The sequence below is a fragment of the Moschus berezovskii genome, chromosome X (assembly GCF_049115385.1).
Source record: "Moschus berezovskii isolate FMDL1 chromosome X, NW_MosBer_1.0, whole genome shotgun sequence".
In the NCBI taxonomy this organism is placed as follows: Eukaryota; Metazoa; Chordata; class Mammalia; order Artiodactyla; family Moschidae; genus Moschus; species Moschus berezovskii.
In genome coordinates, this window is record NC_142488.1 from 75,674,815 (window position 1) to 75,692,930 (window position 18,116).

Consider the following 18,116-nt stretch of genomic DNA (forward strand, 5'->3'; position numbering starts at 1 on the left):
GTCATTTATTTTCAATGACCACAGATACTACCTTTAATTCAAGCATCCTGCCTTGTATTCATGAACACAGTGTGTGGGAGGTGTTCCCAGCTAAAGAGAGAGCAGAAGAATGTGCAAAATCCATTCCCATCGATGGGGTGAAACAAAGTAAACACTGCATCTTCTTGGTGTTTGTGAGGCAGTTGTGGAATAGTATATATATTAAAATATTTATAGTTAAAAAGACCTGCATTTAAATTCTGATTCTGCTACTTAATATTTGAATGACCTTGGATATAGCAATTAACCCTCCTCAACTTTTTCCTCAAATGTAAAATAAAAGCCATAATCTATCCCACCTATTTCATTGGGTGTCTGGAGGTAATATGAGTAAAATACAGTTTAAAATTGTGAAACATTAAACAAATCCTTGTGATAATTTATAGTATTCAGTTCAGTTCAGTTGCTCAGTCATGTCTGACTCTTGGTGATCCCATGTATTGTAGCACGCCAGGCTTCCCTGTCCATCACCAACTCCCAGAGCTTACTCAAACTCATGTCCATAGTGTCGGTGATGGCATCCAACCATCTCATCCTCTGTCGTTCCCTTCTCCACCAGCGTTCAATCTTCCCCATCATCAGGGTCTTTTCCAATGAGTCAGTTCTTTGCATCAGGTGGCCAAAGTATTGGCGTTTTATCATTATCATATTCTAGAATTTTTTTTTTCAAAATTTCGGGACCATTTGGTAATGAAGCACAAATATTTTATAATCCTCCTTACGTCTCCTATTAGTTTGTCACATGGTCCCTTTGCCCTTCAAGTATAACATGAACTAAGTTTTGTAATACATTTTTCCTTTTGTGGAGAAGATAATATAAGGGTGTATAGAATCAAATAGTATAATTAATCAGGGCAATCCTTGATTTGTTCCTTTCTTCCTCCATTTATTCAACAAACATTATACTCAATATGCAGACATCACATAGGGCAAGACGGGAAATAATTAGGATGTAGTTCCTGACTTCCAGGACCCACAACCTAAATTCTAGATGAACAACATGTGCATAATTAACTTGCATAACAACACAGACTTTGATGCATAGCAATCCATCAAGCATTACATGAATTTAGAAACAGGAGAGACCTAATCTAGGTTGGAGAAGAGAGGAAGCAGAAATCACAAATGGTATTACAGTTGATGGATTTGAGCTGGGCCTTGCAATATTGATATTATTGTAATAGGTGAACATGGGAGAAAAAGAACTGAAGGCAGAAGAAATGTGAAATTCTAGACACTTTTGTTCAATTTTAAAATAGCTTCTAGTTTGGTGAACTTCTAAAGCAATGAAGAAAATTTAAAACATAACCTTTATGGAAAAGGGAAAGAACTGGTAAATTTTTATTAAGCTCCATATATATTTTCATGGGCAAGTAGCAGTATGCTTTCTGTAAGGACTGTGGCCCTCAGTGAATCAATCTGTTTTGACTAAAAGTGATGAGAGTGTGGATATCTTTGTCTTGTTCCTAATCTTAGAGGAAATGATTTTGGCTTTTTACAGTTGAGTATGATGTTAGCTGTAGATTTGTCATATATGGCCTATATTATGCTGAAATACGTTCCCTATATGCTCACTTTCTAGAGAATCAGAATAAGACACTAATATCTGGTTTAAAAACATTGCGAGTCCATCCGTATTTTTTGTTTTCTATTGATTGAGTCCCTATTATGCATCATGTGATTTTTAAGGCTTGTGACCTAATGCTGCTGCTAAGTCACTTTGGTCGTGTCCGACTCTGTGTGACCCCATAGACGGAAGCCCACCAGGCTCCCCCGTCCCTGGGATTCTCCAGGCAAGAACACTGGAGTGGGTTGCCATTTCCTTCTCCAATGTGTGAAAATGAAAAGTGAAAGTGAAGTCGCTCAGTCGTGTCCGACCCTTAGCGATCCCACAGAGTGCAGCCTACCAGGCTGCTCCATCCATGGGATTTTCTAGGCAAGAGTACTGGAGTGGCTTGCCATTGCAAATAAACAGAGTTTTTTATTTAAAATGTAAACACATAAAGTGAACTAATGTATAGTATTTTGAAAACATGCTTTTGCTGATCTTGTTTTATATTGTCTGAAGCCAGGATTCCTGAGTCATGTGAAAACTACATATAATGCTTTAAATTTTCCTATATTCTACGTGATTAAAATTTTAGTAGTAGATGATTATCAGTGTGTTATGTTTGTCTTTATTTTTTCAGGTTCTTTAAAAGGACCAGTGTAAAATACATACAACCATGATTGTATGTTTATATAATATGTATTTTTATAATGTGACAGTATATTTTTGTTTGTTTGAATGCTCATAGACTCAAATGAATGCATCACTTAGTGTATTTATTCATAATCTCATTTGACTAGTCTGATAATGTTGCATATTAGAATGAAATTTATAAAAACCTTCAGATTCCTGTAATAGACTTAAAAGTCCAGTGTTTTAGAGTTTGTATTTGGGCCAGCATCCAGTGATGTGCCTATAGATGAGAAAAAAAGAAAAGAAAGTGAAAATCTCTGATTTATAACGTTTGTCAATTTCTGTGGTATAAGTAATTCCCACCATAGCTTATTTCATTTTAACAGCAGCTTAACACCTGACTCACAGAATTACTGTGTATTTAATAATTAGCTCTAGTTTGAATAAGACAATACTCTCCTTTAAAGCTTATATGAAATATGAAATGTTTATCAAATTGGCTTCTCTACACCAATATTCCCCCATACCCAGTTAGTCAAACAAAATGTTTTCAAAGTATTTACCTCTTATCTTATATAAGAAAATATGTATCTACTTAGGTTTTAATAAATTTCCCACCTCTGTGGTGGTTAACAACCAACAAATAATCTTAGATGCATAGCACATACCTACTACAGCAATACTATTTAATATAGTAGCCATTAGCCACATGTGGCTATTTCAATCTAAATTAATTAAATAAAATGAACATTTCAGTTCCTCAGCAGCTACTAGCTACATTTCAACTTCTCATTAGATAGTACAGATAGGGAACATTTGCCTATTTACAGAAAATGTTATCAGACAGCACTGTTTCTAAGACATTAGATAGGATGTTTGCAAAGTTCAGAACACTCATAATCTTTTGGGAAAAGGAATAATACACTTTGAAAAATCAGCAAGTGTATTGCAATTAGCCTTGAATTTGGCCAGAAAGGATAGTTGTTGCTTAATATTTCCTTATTGTTGTTCAGTTGCCCAATCGTGTCTGACTCTTTGCTATCCCATGGACTGCAGCACACCCAGGATTCTCTGTCTCTCACCATCATGTCCATTACATTGTTGATGCCATCCAGCTGTCTCATCCTCTGATTCCCTCTTCTCCTTCTACCCTCAATCTTTCCCAGCATCAAGGACTTTTCTAATGAGTCAGCTGTTCACATCAGATGACCAAAATATTGGAATTTCAGCTTCAGCATCAGTCCTTCCAATGAGTATTCAGGGTTGATTTTGAAAGGTTATTGCTGAACCACGAAAAGACGCTGGAATTCTTGGCCTTCAGAGGAGAAGAATTCAATCCAGGGCCAAAGATGAGGCTTGATCCCTCAGAGCTTTTGTGTAATAAACTTTTATTAAAGTATAAAGGAAATCGTGAAAGCTCCTGACATAGGCATCAGAAGGGGACAGAAAGAGTACCCCCTGCTAGTCTTCAGCTGGATGTTAAATAGTCACTGCTGCTGCTACTGCTAAGTCACTTCAGTCATGTCCGACTCTGTGTGACCCCATAGACGGAAGCCCACCAGGCTCCCCCATCCCTGGGATTCTCCAGGCAAGAACACTGGAGTGGGTTGCCATTTCCTTCTCCAATGTGTGAAAGTGAAAAGTGAAAGTGAAGTTGCTCAGTTGTGTCCGACCCATAGCGACCCCATGGACTGCAGCCTACCAGGCTCCTCCATCCATGGGATTTTCTAGGCAAGAGTACTGGAGTGGCTTGCCATTGCCTTCTCCGTATATAGTCACTAGCAGTCTGTTAATGAAAGAAAGGAATGTCTTAAAACTGAGAATGGCACCAGGCCCCTCATCCATAAGATGTATTTTGGGATAATCTTTGCACCAGGTGATTCATTCCAGGCCATAAAACGATTGACTTGAATCTTATAGAAGGGCAGATTACCCTACAAATAGTTTCGTTTGCATAGACTAGGAAAACAATGTCTGAGTATAACATACTGGTTTGTCAAGTAGGTTCTGAGCCATTAGACGGAACCTATTTGAAGACAGAGTTTGGGGTAAATGTATAGTACATTAACATAGCTTAAGACAAGCATTTCCATAAGAAAAATGCATTGATTAAATCAAGGTTTGAGAATAGTTAACTTCAGGTGAGACCAGGTGTCATTATGGCAACACAGTATTTTAAGAGAAACCTTCTTTTAAATTTGTATAGAGGAGGAAAAAAAAATATTGCTAGCTTGTTTCCTCCTGCCTCTTGAGAGACAAAAATGTTTGACACTTGCAGCCTATTTCCTCCGTTTGGAGACCCCTGGCCTTCCTGCCTGTTACCCTCTCAATTTCCCTTAAGATTGACTGGTTTGATCTTGCTGTCCAAGGGACTCTCAGGAATCTTCTCCAGCATGACAGTTTGAAATCATCAATTCTTCAGTACTCTACCTTCTTTATGGTCCTGTTCTCACAACCGAATGTGACAATTGGGCAGACCATAGCCTTGACTATATGGACATTTGTCAGCAGATTAATGTTTCTGCTTTTGAACACACTGTCTAGGTTTGTCATAACTTTCTTGCCAAGAAGCAAATGTCTTCTGATTTCATAGCTACTGTCCCCATTCTCAGTGATTGTAGAGCCCAAGAAGAGGAAATCTGTCACTACATCCATCTTTTCCCCCTCTATTTGCCATGAAGTAATGTGGCTAGATGCCATGATCTTAATTTTTTTTTTAATTTAGTTTTAAGCTGGCTCTTTCACTCTCTTCCTTCGCTTTCACCCCCTTCACACTTATCGAGAGGCTTGCTCCATTATTTTATTGTCAACATTTTCTATTAGAAAAGAGAGAGCAACAATAGAATTAACTGATTTAGCATAGGTCTAATATGTGCAAATAATCATGTTACATTGCTTTATTTTTAAAAAATGAAACAAATACCCCATCCCCAATAGAGTTTATAGAATTATATACTGTTTCTCTCTAGAGACAACATAATTTGTCAATTAAGTAAAATGTATTAAGAAGAAGATTTCAGTGTAGGAATATGGCATGATGGGTAAGAGCATGAGCTCTGAAGTCAGATTGTATGCCTGTATTTCAATTCTGATTGCACCATTTCTTGTTATGTGAATTCAGCAAAATGAATTAACCTGCCCATACTTGCCTATTAGTTTGCCTTATTTTGCAGTGAAGTGGGGATGATAATTGTATCTACCTCATAACACAGGTGTAAAAATAGGCCTTAAATGAGACAAACATGTTAACACACTTAGTGCATTTATACTTAGTAAATACTCAGTATAAGCAAATTATATTTTATTATGTTTTATACTCAAGAATTCATATAAAACTAGTAATATGTTGAAACCAAGATCATGGCAGAGAGCTCGACTGAGAAAGAAAGAGCTTTCCCCATATACATTTGTCTGTGAAAATTCTTATCAGTAGTATGCGAAGAGATATCCCACGCCCAAAGTAAGAGAAACCCAAATAAGACGGTAGGTATTGGGAGGGGGCATCAGAGGGCAGACACACTGAAATCATAACCACAGGAAACTAGTCGATCTGATCACATGGACCACAGCCGAATGTGGTCCACTGGAGAAGGGAATGGCAAACCACTTAGTATACTTTCCTTGAGAACCCCATGAACAGTATCAAAGGGCAAAATGATAGGATACTGAATGAGGAATTCCCCAGGTCGGTAGGTGCCCAGGATGCTACTGAAGATCAGTGAAGAAATAACTCCAGAAGGAATGAAGGGATGGAGTCAAAGCAAAACCAATACCCAGTTGGGGATGTGACTGGTGATTGAAGCAAGGTCCGATGCCTTAAAGAGCAATATTACATAGGAACCTGGAATGTTAAGTCCATGAATCAAGGCAAATTGGAAGTGGTCAAATAGGAGATGGCAAGAGTGAACATAGACATTCTAGGAATCAGTGAACTAAAATGGACTAGAATGGGTGAATTTAACTCAGATGACCATTATATTTACTACTGTGGGCAGGATGCCTTAGAAGAAATGGAGTAGCCATGATGGTCAACAAAAGAGTCCGAAATGCAGTACTTGGATGCAATCTTAAAAACGACAGAATGATTTCTGTTCATTTCCAAGGCAAACCATTCAATATTACAGTAATCCAGGCCTATGTCCCAACCAGTACGCTGAAGAAGCCGAAGTTGAATGGTTCTATGAAGACCTACAAGACCTTTTAGAACTAACACCCAAAAAAGATGTCCTTTTCATTATAGGGGACTGGAATGAAAAAGTAGGAAGTCAAGAAATACCTGGAGTAACAGGCAAATTTGGCCTTGGAGCACGGAATGAAGCACGGCAAAGGCTAATATAGTTTTGCCAAGAGAACGCACTGGTCATAGCAAACACCCTCTTCCAACAACACAAGAGAAGACTCTACACATGGACATCACCAGATGGTCAACACCGAAATCAGATTGATTATATTCTTTGCAGCCAAAGATGGAGAAGCTGTATACAGTTAGCAAAAACAAGACCAGGGGCTGACTGTGGCTCAGATCATGAACTCCTTATTGCCAAATTCAGACTTAAATTGAAGAAAGTAGGGAAAACCACTAGACCATTCAGGTATGACCTAAATCAAATCCCTTATGATTATACAGTGGAAGTGAGAAATAGATTTAAGGGACTATATCTGATAGAGAGAGTTCCTAATGAACTCTGGATGGAGGTCCGTGACATTATACAGGAGACAGGGACCAAGACCATCTCCATGGAAAAGAAATGCAAAAAAGCAAAATGGCTGTCTGAGGAGGCCTTACAAATAGCTGTGAAAAGAAGAGAGGCAAAAAGCAAAGGAGAAAAGTTAAGATATAAGCATCTGAATGCAGAGTTCCAAAGAATAGCAAGGAGAGATAAGAAAGCCTTCCTTAGTGATCAATGCAAAGACATAGAGGAAAACAACAGAATAGGAAAAACAAGAGACCTCTTCAAGAAAATTAGAGATTCCAAGGGAACATTTCATGCAAAGATGGGCTCGATAAAGGACAGAAATGATATGGAGCTAACAGAAGCAGGAGATATTAAGAAGAGGTGTCAAGAATACACAGAAAAACTGTACAAAAAAGATCTTCATGACCAAAATAGTCACGATAATGTGATCCCTGACATAGAGCCAGACATCTTGGAATGTGAAGTCAAGTGGGCCTTAGAAAGCATGACTACAATCAAAGCTAGTGGAGGTGATGGAATTCCAGTTGAGCTATTTCAAATCTTGATAGATGATTCTGTGAAAGTGCTGCACTCAATATGCCAGCAAAATTGGAGAACTCTGCAGTGGCCACAGGACTGGAAAAAGTCAGTCTTCATTCCAATCCCAAAGAAAGGGTATGCCAAAGAATGCTCAAACTACCGCACAATTGCACTCATCTCACACGCTAGTAAAGTCATGCTAAAATTCTCCAAGTCAGGCTTCAGCAATATGTGAACCATGAATTTCCAGATGTTCAAACAGGTTTAAGAAAAGGCAGAGGAACCAGAGATCAAATTGCCAACATCCGCTGGATCATGTTGAAAGCAAGAGAGTTCCAGAAAAACATCTATTTCTGCTTCATTGACTATGCCAAAGCCTTTGACTGTGTGGATCACAATAAACTGTGAAACATTCTGAAAGAGATGGGAATACCAAATCACCTGACCTGACTGTTGAGAAACCTGTATGCAGGTCAGGAAGCAACAGTCAGAACTGTACATGGAACAACAGACTGGTTCCAAATAGGAAAATGAGTACGTCAACGCTATATATTGTCACCTTGCTTATTTAACTCATATGCAGAGTACATCATGAGGAATGTTGGGCTGGAAGAAGCACAAGATGGAATCAAGATTGCTGGGAGAAATATCAGTAACCTCCGATATGCACATGGTAGCACCCTTATGGCAGAAAGTGAAGAGGAACTCAAAAGCCTCTTGATGAAAATGAAAGAGGAGAGTGAAAAAGATGGCTTGAAGCTCAACATTCAGAAAACAAAGTCATGGCATCTGATTCCATCACTTCATGGGAAATAGATGGAAAAACAGTGGAAACAGTGTCAGACTTTATTTTTTTTGTCTCCAAATCACTGTGGATGCTGATTGCAGCCAGGAAATTAACAGACGCTTACTCCTTGGAAGGAAAGTTATGACCAACCTAGATAGTATATTAAAAAGCAGAGACTTTACTTTGCCAACCAAGGTCCATCTAGACAAGGCTATGGATTTTCCAGTGGTCATGTATGGATGTGAGAGTTGGACTGTGAAGAAAGCTGATTGCCAAAGATTTGATGCTTTTGAACTGTGGTGCTGGAGAAGACTCTTGAGAGTCCCTTGGACTGCAAGGAGATCCAACCAGTCCATTCTAAAGGAGATCAGTCCTAGGTGTTCATTGGAGGGACTGATGCTAAAGCTGAAACTCCAATATTTTGACCACCTCATGCGACGGGTTGTCTCATTGGAAAAGAGTCTGATGTTGGGAAGGTTTGGGGGCATGAGGAGAAGGGGACGACAGAGAATGAGATTCCTCGATGGCATCACCGACTCGATGAACGTGAGTTTGTGTGAACTCCTGGAGTTGGTGATGTACGGGGAGGCCTGGCGTGCTGTGATTCATGGGGTCGCAAAAAGTCGGTCACGACTGAGCGACTGAACTGAACTGAGTAGGACTAAGGGGTCACCACCATTAGATGCTTATACAGGTATTGGATTCTCCCTCTGCAAAGAACTTGTTTACTTGTAGTACTTTGATCTTGATGTCACAAAATAAAGGTTAGGGATCTGGTCGGGACTGGAGAGAAATGCCCATTTTAATATCAAATTATCTGATTTTTATTCTGTTTTAAATTACCTTTGAATGTTTCAGTTCAGTCAGTTCAGTCACTCAGTAGTGTCTGACTTTTTTTGAACCCATGGAATGCAGACCGCCAGGTTTCCCTGTCCTCCAGTTGGTGATGCCATTGAACCTTCTCATCCTCTGTTGTCACCTTCACCTCAAATTCATGTCCATCTAGTCGATGTTGCCATCCAACAATCTCATCCTCTGTCATCCCCTTCTCCTCCTTCCTCAATCTTTCCTATCATCAGGGTCTTTTCCAATGAGTCAAATCTTAGCATCAGGAGGTCAAAGTATTTGAGTTTCAGCTTCAACGTCAGTCCTTCCAATGAATACCCAGGACTGATCTCCTTTAGGATGGACTGGGTGGATCTCCTTACAGTCCATGGGACTCTCAAGAGTCTTCTCCAACACCACAGTTCAAAAACATCAATTCTTCAGTGCTCAGCTTTCTTTACAGTTCAACTCTCACATCCATACATGACCACTGGAAAACAGTAGCTTTGACTAGACAGACCTTTGTTGGCGAAGAAATGTCTCTGCTTTTTAATATGCTGTTTAGGTTGGTCATAACTTTTCTTCCAAGGAACAAGCGTCTTTTAATTTCATGACTGCAGTCACCATCTGCAGTGATTTTGGAGCCCCCCAAAATAAAGTCTGTCACTATTTCCATTGTTTCCCCATCTATTTGCCCCTTCTAGTTGAATGTTTCCATGTAGATTATTTAGTCTGTAGAGTGAACTATGCATATATACATACCATATGAAGACACCTGTAAGGTTTTCTGTCATTTTCTGAGTACATTACACATTCCATAAATGTTTGTTGCATAAATGAATGAAAACTAATGATTCATTGGATATTAAGCATTATGGAGTTTTTTTTTTAACATAATGACCATTAATGAATGATATAGACGTTCATTCCAAAACTGACAAAAAAAATTGCAATTTGTGAAAATTTTTTTTTCTTTTTTTAGTTTTGTTGTTCTTTCTGTTTTTCAGTCAGAAATAGTTTGAGAATATTGTTGTGCCTGGGCACAGATTCCTTAGGTCTGAATCAGATCTCTTTACTGTTAGCTCAGCTATTACCATTTGTAGCTAATAATTAATAGAGCAATAACATAAATTACAAATTGCATTATGATCATTAAATTTTTAAGACTTATCTTTTTGTTATATTACTCAGTGTGGCAAAATCCTGAGAGCAGAATAGGTAAAATACCTGACTGATATGAACACATATTTTCTTACATTTAAATATCTCATAGTACATTTTTTTTTCTATATTTGTGAGAAAGTTCATCGTAGTTTTCTCTGATAAGAAATTTAAATAGGAAGCTGTTATTTGGCTGTTTACCAATACCATCTGATTAGCTGTGTTTTTTGTTTGCCTGAGCAGCTGGCAATTAATGAATTGATTGGAAATGGTCACAGGGCAATGGCATTAGCATTTGAACATCTGGCATTAAAATTAGTCAACAAAGAGAGCACTTTTTGTGATAATTCAAATACACTGAAAAAAAAATCACTAGTTGAATCTTATTCTAAGTGCTCTGTGGAAATAAAAAGCTATTACTATATTTTAGAACATGAGATGAAGATTCATTGTGTGAGAATTGAGGGCTGTTTGCTGAGTATGTGTGTATGTATTTGGGTGGGTGGCAGAGGTCCAAGCCTACAACATAATTTGCAAACCATACATATTTCCACTGAACTATCCATTCTCCCACTTGAGGACATTTACATGCTATGAACAGATATTATAGTTGATTCACTTTAAGCTGTCAGCCTCTTCCAGAACAAGTTGATCACTTTGAAGAGAGGAGAGGGCACTTTATTCAGCTATCACATAGGTCACAGATAGGGCATGCTTATGATTTTGGACTCTCTCATATGAAAATTCATGAAAACTTGCCATATTCATCTGTGTTAACCTAAATGCAATTGTAAATTGGAACATATATAAATTCTTAAACTGATTCATATAAATTCATAAAGTGTCATGCATCCAATAATGTTCAAAGACAAAACAGAACATGCAATTCTTTCTCAGGACTAGTGGTAAGCCAAGTTAACAAAAGCAATGAACAAACTTATAGTCTTGTTCCTGATTTTATTATTTAAGTTTGTCAGGTTACAATCTGTTCTGTTTCTTTAGAGTTCTGGTGACAGTGCAGAAGGAACACATTAGTTAAATACAAAATATCAAGACAAATGCATGAATAAAATATCTAGTATCAGTTAAACTTCCAAAAGCCACTCCTCAACAGTGAAATGCCATTAAATCCTTCAGGAACTTATTAACAGATTAACATTTGGAAGATTAATTATAGTTAGAGTTTAATTGCAATTAAATAAAAGAAGACAAATTATATATTACATAATCCCACCAAATGCTTGAGAAGAATCAATATAAGAGAATATCATAGATACAACACTGAGATAGGTGTTCTTAAAGGGCAACTATACACATGTATAGTTTGCAAACAAAGGTCCGTCTAGTCAAGGCTATGGTTTTTCCAATGGTCATGTATGGATGTGAGAGTTGGACTGTGAAGAAAGCTGATTGCTGAAGAATTGATGTTTTTGAACTGTGGTGTTGGAGAAGACTCTTGAGAGTCCCTTGGACTGCAAGGAGATCCAACCAGTTCATTCTAAAAGAGATCAATCCTGGGTGTTCATTGAAGGGACTGACCCTAGGGCTGAAACTCCAATACTTTGGCCAACTCATGTGACGAGTTGACTCACTGGAAAAGATTCTGATGATGGGAAAATTTGGAGGCGGGAGGAGAAGGGGACGACAGAGAGTGAGATGGCTGGATGGCATCACCAACTCGATGGACATGAGTTTGTGTGAACTCCGGGAGTTGGTGATGGACAGGGAGGCCTGGCGTACTGTGATTCATGTGGTCGCAAAGAGTCAGACATGACTGAGCGACTGAACTAAACTAAACTGATACACATGTATACATACATGTGAACACATGTATAATATGCATGCATTAGTACTTTACAAGTTCTGTGTTTTGCCATATCTAGGGATGTAACGGAGAAGGCAATGGCACCCTACTCCAGTACTCTTGCCTGGAAAATCTCATGGACGGAAGATTCTGGTAGGTTGCAGTCCACGGGGTCGCTAAGAGTCAGACACGATGGAGCGACTTCACTTTCACTTTTCACTTTCACGCGACGGAGAAGGAAATGGCAACCCACTCCAGTGTTCTTACCTGGAGAATCCCAGGACGCGGGAGTCTGGTGGGCTGCCATCTCCGGGATCGCACAGAGTGGGACACGACTGAAGCGACTTAGCAGCAGCAGCAGCAGCAACAGCAGGGATGTAAAGAAATACATTGAGATGAAATAAAAGATCTCCATTAAAAAGGGTAGAGTTGATACCTTAGTGCCAATAAACTAAATTCTATACTAAATTGACTGTGTTAAACCATATAAAGCTAATTTTCCTTAGCTTTGTCCCTGCTCTTTATTCAAGGTTCAAATGTACTCTTAAATTATTTAATGTGAGGTACATGTCCTTTGACCATATGTACCTGCCAAAAAAGAAAACAGTATGATGGAAGAGGGAGTAATAACATGTACTAATTAGAAACATTTTCTATAATGTCTCTTTCTTCTTAGGCATAAGCCTTGGACTGTATAAGTATATGCTAGAATTTGAGTTATTATTGAAGATAATTTTACTAATTGCAAAGGAAAGTGGGGATTTCATTGGGTAAGTACGTATCAGTTTTGGAAATCTCCTTCCTCTGCTACAGTGACTGAAGCTGGAGAAGATTTCTGCAGTGATTTAGAAGAGCTACAGCTGTTTTTGAAGGGGCTTGGATGAAATATATGAAAAGTAACAGGGTTGTAAAAGTCATAAATGCCAAATAAAATTAAATCATGAATGAGTAAAATGATTGGGGTTTTAGATTTTCAATTTTCCTTTTTAATGCCCTTACTGATTTGTTGCAAATACTGTTAACCCTGTATTTGGCAAGTGGTGAAGACATTATCCTTCTGTTCTCATTTGTAATAAAACAGATTAACTTGATGCGAAAATTTAACTAGGCTGAGACACAACAGTAACTATCTAATGACCCAAAGCACATTGCAGTTAAGTAGCTAAATAGATGCATACTGATTACAAGGCTGAAAAATGGCTCTGTTTACTTGCAAAGTAGAATTTGCTTATATAACTATTCATTATATTAGAAGAAATTAACAATTCCAGTTCCATATAGATATTTTTAAACCCACCTAATTCTTTTTTCTTTTCGTTTCTTTTTTTTTTTTTTTTTGAGGCTAATTATTTTACAATATTATATTTGTTGGTTTTGCAATGCATTGACAGGAATCCGCCCCGGGTGTACATGAGTTCCCCCTCCCGAACCCCCCTCCCACGATTCGTTTCACATATAATAATATACATGTTTCAATGCCATTCTCCCCAACCATCCCACCCTAGCCCTCTCCCACAGAGTCCCAAAGACTGTTCTATACATCTGTGTCTCTTTTGCTGTCTCGTATACAGGGTTATTATTTGCATCTTTCTAAATTCCATATATATACATTAGTATATTGTATTGGTTTTTTTCTTTCTGGCTTACTTCACTGTATAATAGGCTCTAGTTTCATCCACCTCATTAGAACTGATTCAAATGCATTCTTTTTAAAGGCTGAGTAATACTCCATTGTGTATATATAAACCCACCTAATTCTAAATCAGTGTAAAGCGTTGTACTCATCTAATGTTTACATGGTGAAAAAAATGTGACCTCTGTGATGCCTTCAGAAACAATAACAATGAATTGAATCTTGATTGAATTTGGTAAGTGCAGGCTACAAATCTTAAATATGAACTGTGGTTTTATGCAAAATGTTATTGTAACTCTAAATCATGGTTTCAAAGTTATTTGAAATAATACCCACCTGATGTGCTGTTGAAAATGGCAAAGAATGATTTTAAAATAAATTATTTGAGTTCATAGTATTTGATCATATGTACTTTTAAAACATTTTGGAGGATTCCTCTTTATAGCATTGTAAACTTTCCTCATTATTTATAGCATTTTCTATTTGTATAGATATTCTTTCAATTAAAAAAAATTCAGAATGACCATTCATTTTTTAAGCAGAGTGGGCAAGGTCAAATCACCTGAATTCTCTTTTTTTCTAAGCCATCAACTTTATAATTCACTCCCAAATTTTCCATTTTTATTATGGTAGGATATATTACTATGTATGATTCTTGTTTACCACTACACAGTGATTTTGTTCGTTCAGTTTTATTTTTGCTCAATAACTGCTGTACTTTGTCCCTATCCATTCACTTACCGGTCCATTAAAGATAAAAGTAGTTAATTAAATTACATATTTTTCAGCAAATAGACAATGTTAGAATTCAAAGACTGTTCCACACTTTATATACATATTTTAGCATAGAATCATTGAGACTACACAACAGTGAAAAGAAAGAAAATAATTTTGACCTTATATATATGAAATTCCTTTCATTGGTCTGTGTGTGCATATGTTATTTACGGATTATATTTTTAATCACTGCACTTTAGGTTGAATTTCACAACTGATGAACTTTTCAAAAAATTTAAAAATGTATTATATACATGCTTCAATGCCAAATTAGAAAAATAAGAAAAATGTATTATAAAAGCCATATATTATTTGCTATCCATGCCAATACTATCCTTCGAAACAACAAATATAATTATTTGGGAAAAAAATGATTCTATTCTGCTTTGTTTATATGTATCTTTTTGTCTTTCCCTGTTTGTAGAGTACTGCAACTATATATTTAACGGTATACTAAATGTACATGCATATATATTTCTCTGTCATAAAATATTGTGTTTGAAGCATAACAAAAGTTATAAAGCCTTTCAGATGTAATATAATTACAATTAATAGTATTTAATAACTATATGATACTGCAACTAATATACTCAAATTCCACTCTTCATGTCATTAAAATTATCAGATGTTTACTGAATACTGAATAATATTATAGAACATTTAAAAATGAACATACTACAATGATGACTGTATTACTTCTGGAACAAGCTATGATACATTTAATAGCTTAAATGATGCAAGTTTATTATCTTACAGTTCTGTAGGTCAGATGTCTGACATGGGTATCACTGAGCTAAAATCACAGGACTGCATTTCTTTCTGTAAGCTTTCAGGAAAGTATCAGTTTCCTTGCCTTTTCCAGTTTATCTCTCTGACCATTCTTCAATAATCATATCTTCCTCTAACTTTTCTTTCTACCTTCAAGTTAATCCATGTAATGACTCTATCTCCAGGTTCTCAATCACATCTGAAAAGTCCATTTTGCCATACAAGATAACATATTCACAGGCTTAACTATTAGGATGTGGACTAAACATTGTTGGCTGAGCTGATGAGATTATTCTGTCTGCAATAATGATAAACTTTGGAAAATCTCAACAGCTACTAATGAAATAATAGGCTTTAACTCTCATACTATTAATTTTGCATTAAGCAAACAGTTTTTCTTTAAAGAACTTATCAGTTTGGGGCTTCTCGTGCAAAATCAATGTGAAAATATATAAACACGTATTTGACAAACTAATTTTTAATGTTATGGTGATTAGAATACTGATGTTATAATTGCATATAAATACACAGAATTTTAATTTAGGAAATTCATTATAAATGGGTTAAATAATAAAACAAATATTCTCTGTCCAGAACGTCTATTATTTGGTCACATTTATTGCATATATGCATAAAAAATAATGTGTTTTTAATTGATTAAATTAACTAAATGTCAGATTTATTCATCAGTTTGTGATTCATAAACATAGTAAATAACTTCAGAGCTTTATAGCAATATTAATTATCACAAAAGTCATGAATACCATAACAGTTACTGTAGAGCTACATAAAATAAATATTTTATTTTATTTTTATCAATAATTTTACAGCCATGGGACTGGAAAAGGTCAGTTTTCATTCCAACCTCAAAGAAAGGAAATGCCAAAGAATATTCAAACCCCCACACAATTGCACTATTCTCAAATGCTAGCAAAGTAATACTCAACATTCTCCAAGCTACGCTTCAAAAATATGTGAACTGAGACCTTCAGGATGTTCAAGCTGGATTTAGAAAAGACAGAGGAACAAGAGATAAAATTGCTAACAACAATTGGATCATAGAAAAAGCAAGAGATTTACAAAAAGAAAGAAAAAAAAAGCCATCTACTTCTGCTTCATTGACTACACTAAAATCTTTGACTGTGTTGATCACAACAAACTATGGAAAATTCTTAAAGGGATGGGAAAACCAGACCACGTTGTCTGCCTCCTGAGAAATCTGTATGCAGGTCAAGAAGCAAAAGTTAGAACCAGACATGGAACAATGGACTGGTTCCAAGTTGAGAAAGAAGTGCATCAAGACTGTATATTGTAACCTTGCTTATTTAACTTATATGCAGAGTTCATCATGGAAAATGCTGGGCTTGATGAAGCATAAGTTGGAATCAAGAGCACCTGGAGAAATATCAATAACCTCAGATATGGAGATGACAGCACCCTTATGGCTGAAAGCAAAGAGGAACCAAAGAGCCTATTGATGAAAGTGAAAGAGGAGAGTGAAAAAGCTGGCTTAAAACTCAACATTCAGAAAACTAAGATCATGGCCTCTGGTCCCATTACTTCATGGCAAATAGTTGGGGAAACAATGGAAACAGTGACGATTTTATTTTCTTGGGCTAGATTGCAGATAATGACTGAGACCATGAAATTAAAACATGCTTGCTCCTTGGAAGTTCACAGTTCACGTATTGTTGAAGCTTGGCTTGGGGAATTTTGAGCATTATTTTACTAGAGTGTGAGATGAGTGCAATTGTGCAGTAGTTTGAGCATTCTTTGGCATTGCCTTTCTTAGGGATTGGAATGAAAACTGACCTTTTCCAGTCCTGTGGCCACTACTGAGTTTCCAAAATTTTCTACCAGATGTTCAAGCTGGTTTTAGAAAGGCAGAGGAACCAAAGATAAAATTGCCAACATCAGCTGGATCATCGGAATAGCAAGAGAGTTCCAGAAAAACATCTATTTCTGCTTTATTGACTATGCCAAAGACTTTGACTTGTAGATCACAATAAACTGGAAAATTCTGAAAGAGATGGGATTACCAGACCACCTAACCTGCCTCTTGAGAAATCTGTATGCAGGTTAGGAAGCAAAAGTTAGAACTGGACATGGAACAACAGACTGGTTACAAATAATAAAAGGAGTACATCAAGGCTGTATATTGTCACCCAGCTTATTTAACTTATATGCAGAGTACATCATGAGAAACCCTGGGCTGGAAGAAACACAAGCTGGAATCAAGATTGCTGGGGGAAATATCAGTAACCTCAGTTTTACAGATGACGCCAACCTTATGGCAGAAAGTAAAGAAGAACTAAAGAGCCTCTTGATGAAAGTGAAAGAGGAGAGTGAAAAATTGGCTTAAACTCAACATTCAGAAAACTAAGATCATGGCATCTTGTCCCATCACTTCATGGGAAGTAGAGAAACAGGGGAAACAGTGGCAAACTTTATTTTGGGTGCCTCCAATATCACTGCAGCTGTGAAATAAAAAGATGCTTACTCCTTGGAATAAAAATCATGACCAATCTAGACAACATATTAAAAAGCAGAGATATTACTTTGTCAATAAATATCCGTCTAGTCAAGGCTATGGTTTTTCAAAAAGTCATGTATGGATGTGAGAGTTGGACTATAACGAATGCTGAGTGCCGAAGAATTGATGCTTTTGAGCTGTGGTATTGGATAAGACTCTTGAGAGTCCCTTGGACTGCAAGGAAATAAAACCAGTCCATCCTAAAGGAAATCAGTCCTTAATGTTCATTGGAAGGACTGGTGTTGAAGCTGCAACTCCAGTACTTTGGTCATCTGATGCTAAAAGCTGACTCATTTGAAAAGACCCTGATGATAGGAAAGATTGAGAGCAGGAGGAGATGGGGATGACAGAGGATGAGATGGTTGGGTAGCATCACCGACTCAATGGACAT

At 37.0% G+C, this 18,116-nt stretch overlaps 1 protein-coding gene across 1 annotated transcript in view; it reads left to right on the forward strand.

Annotated features, from left to right (window-relative positions):
• Nucleotides 1-18,116, forward strand: part of DACH2 (dachshund family transcription factor 2) — an 858,509-nt gene that overhangs the window by 648,079 nt on the left and 192,314 nt on the right. The window lies entirely within an intron of this gene.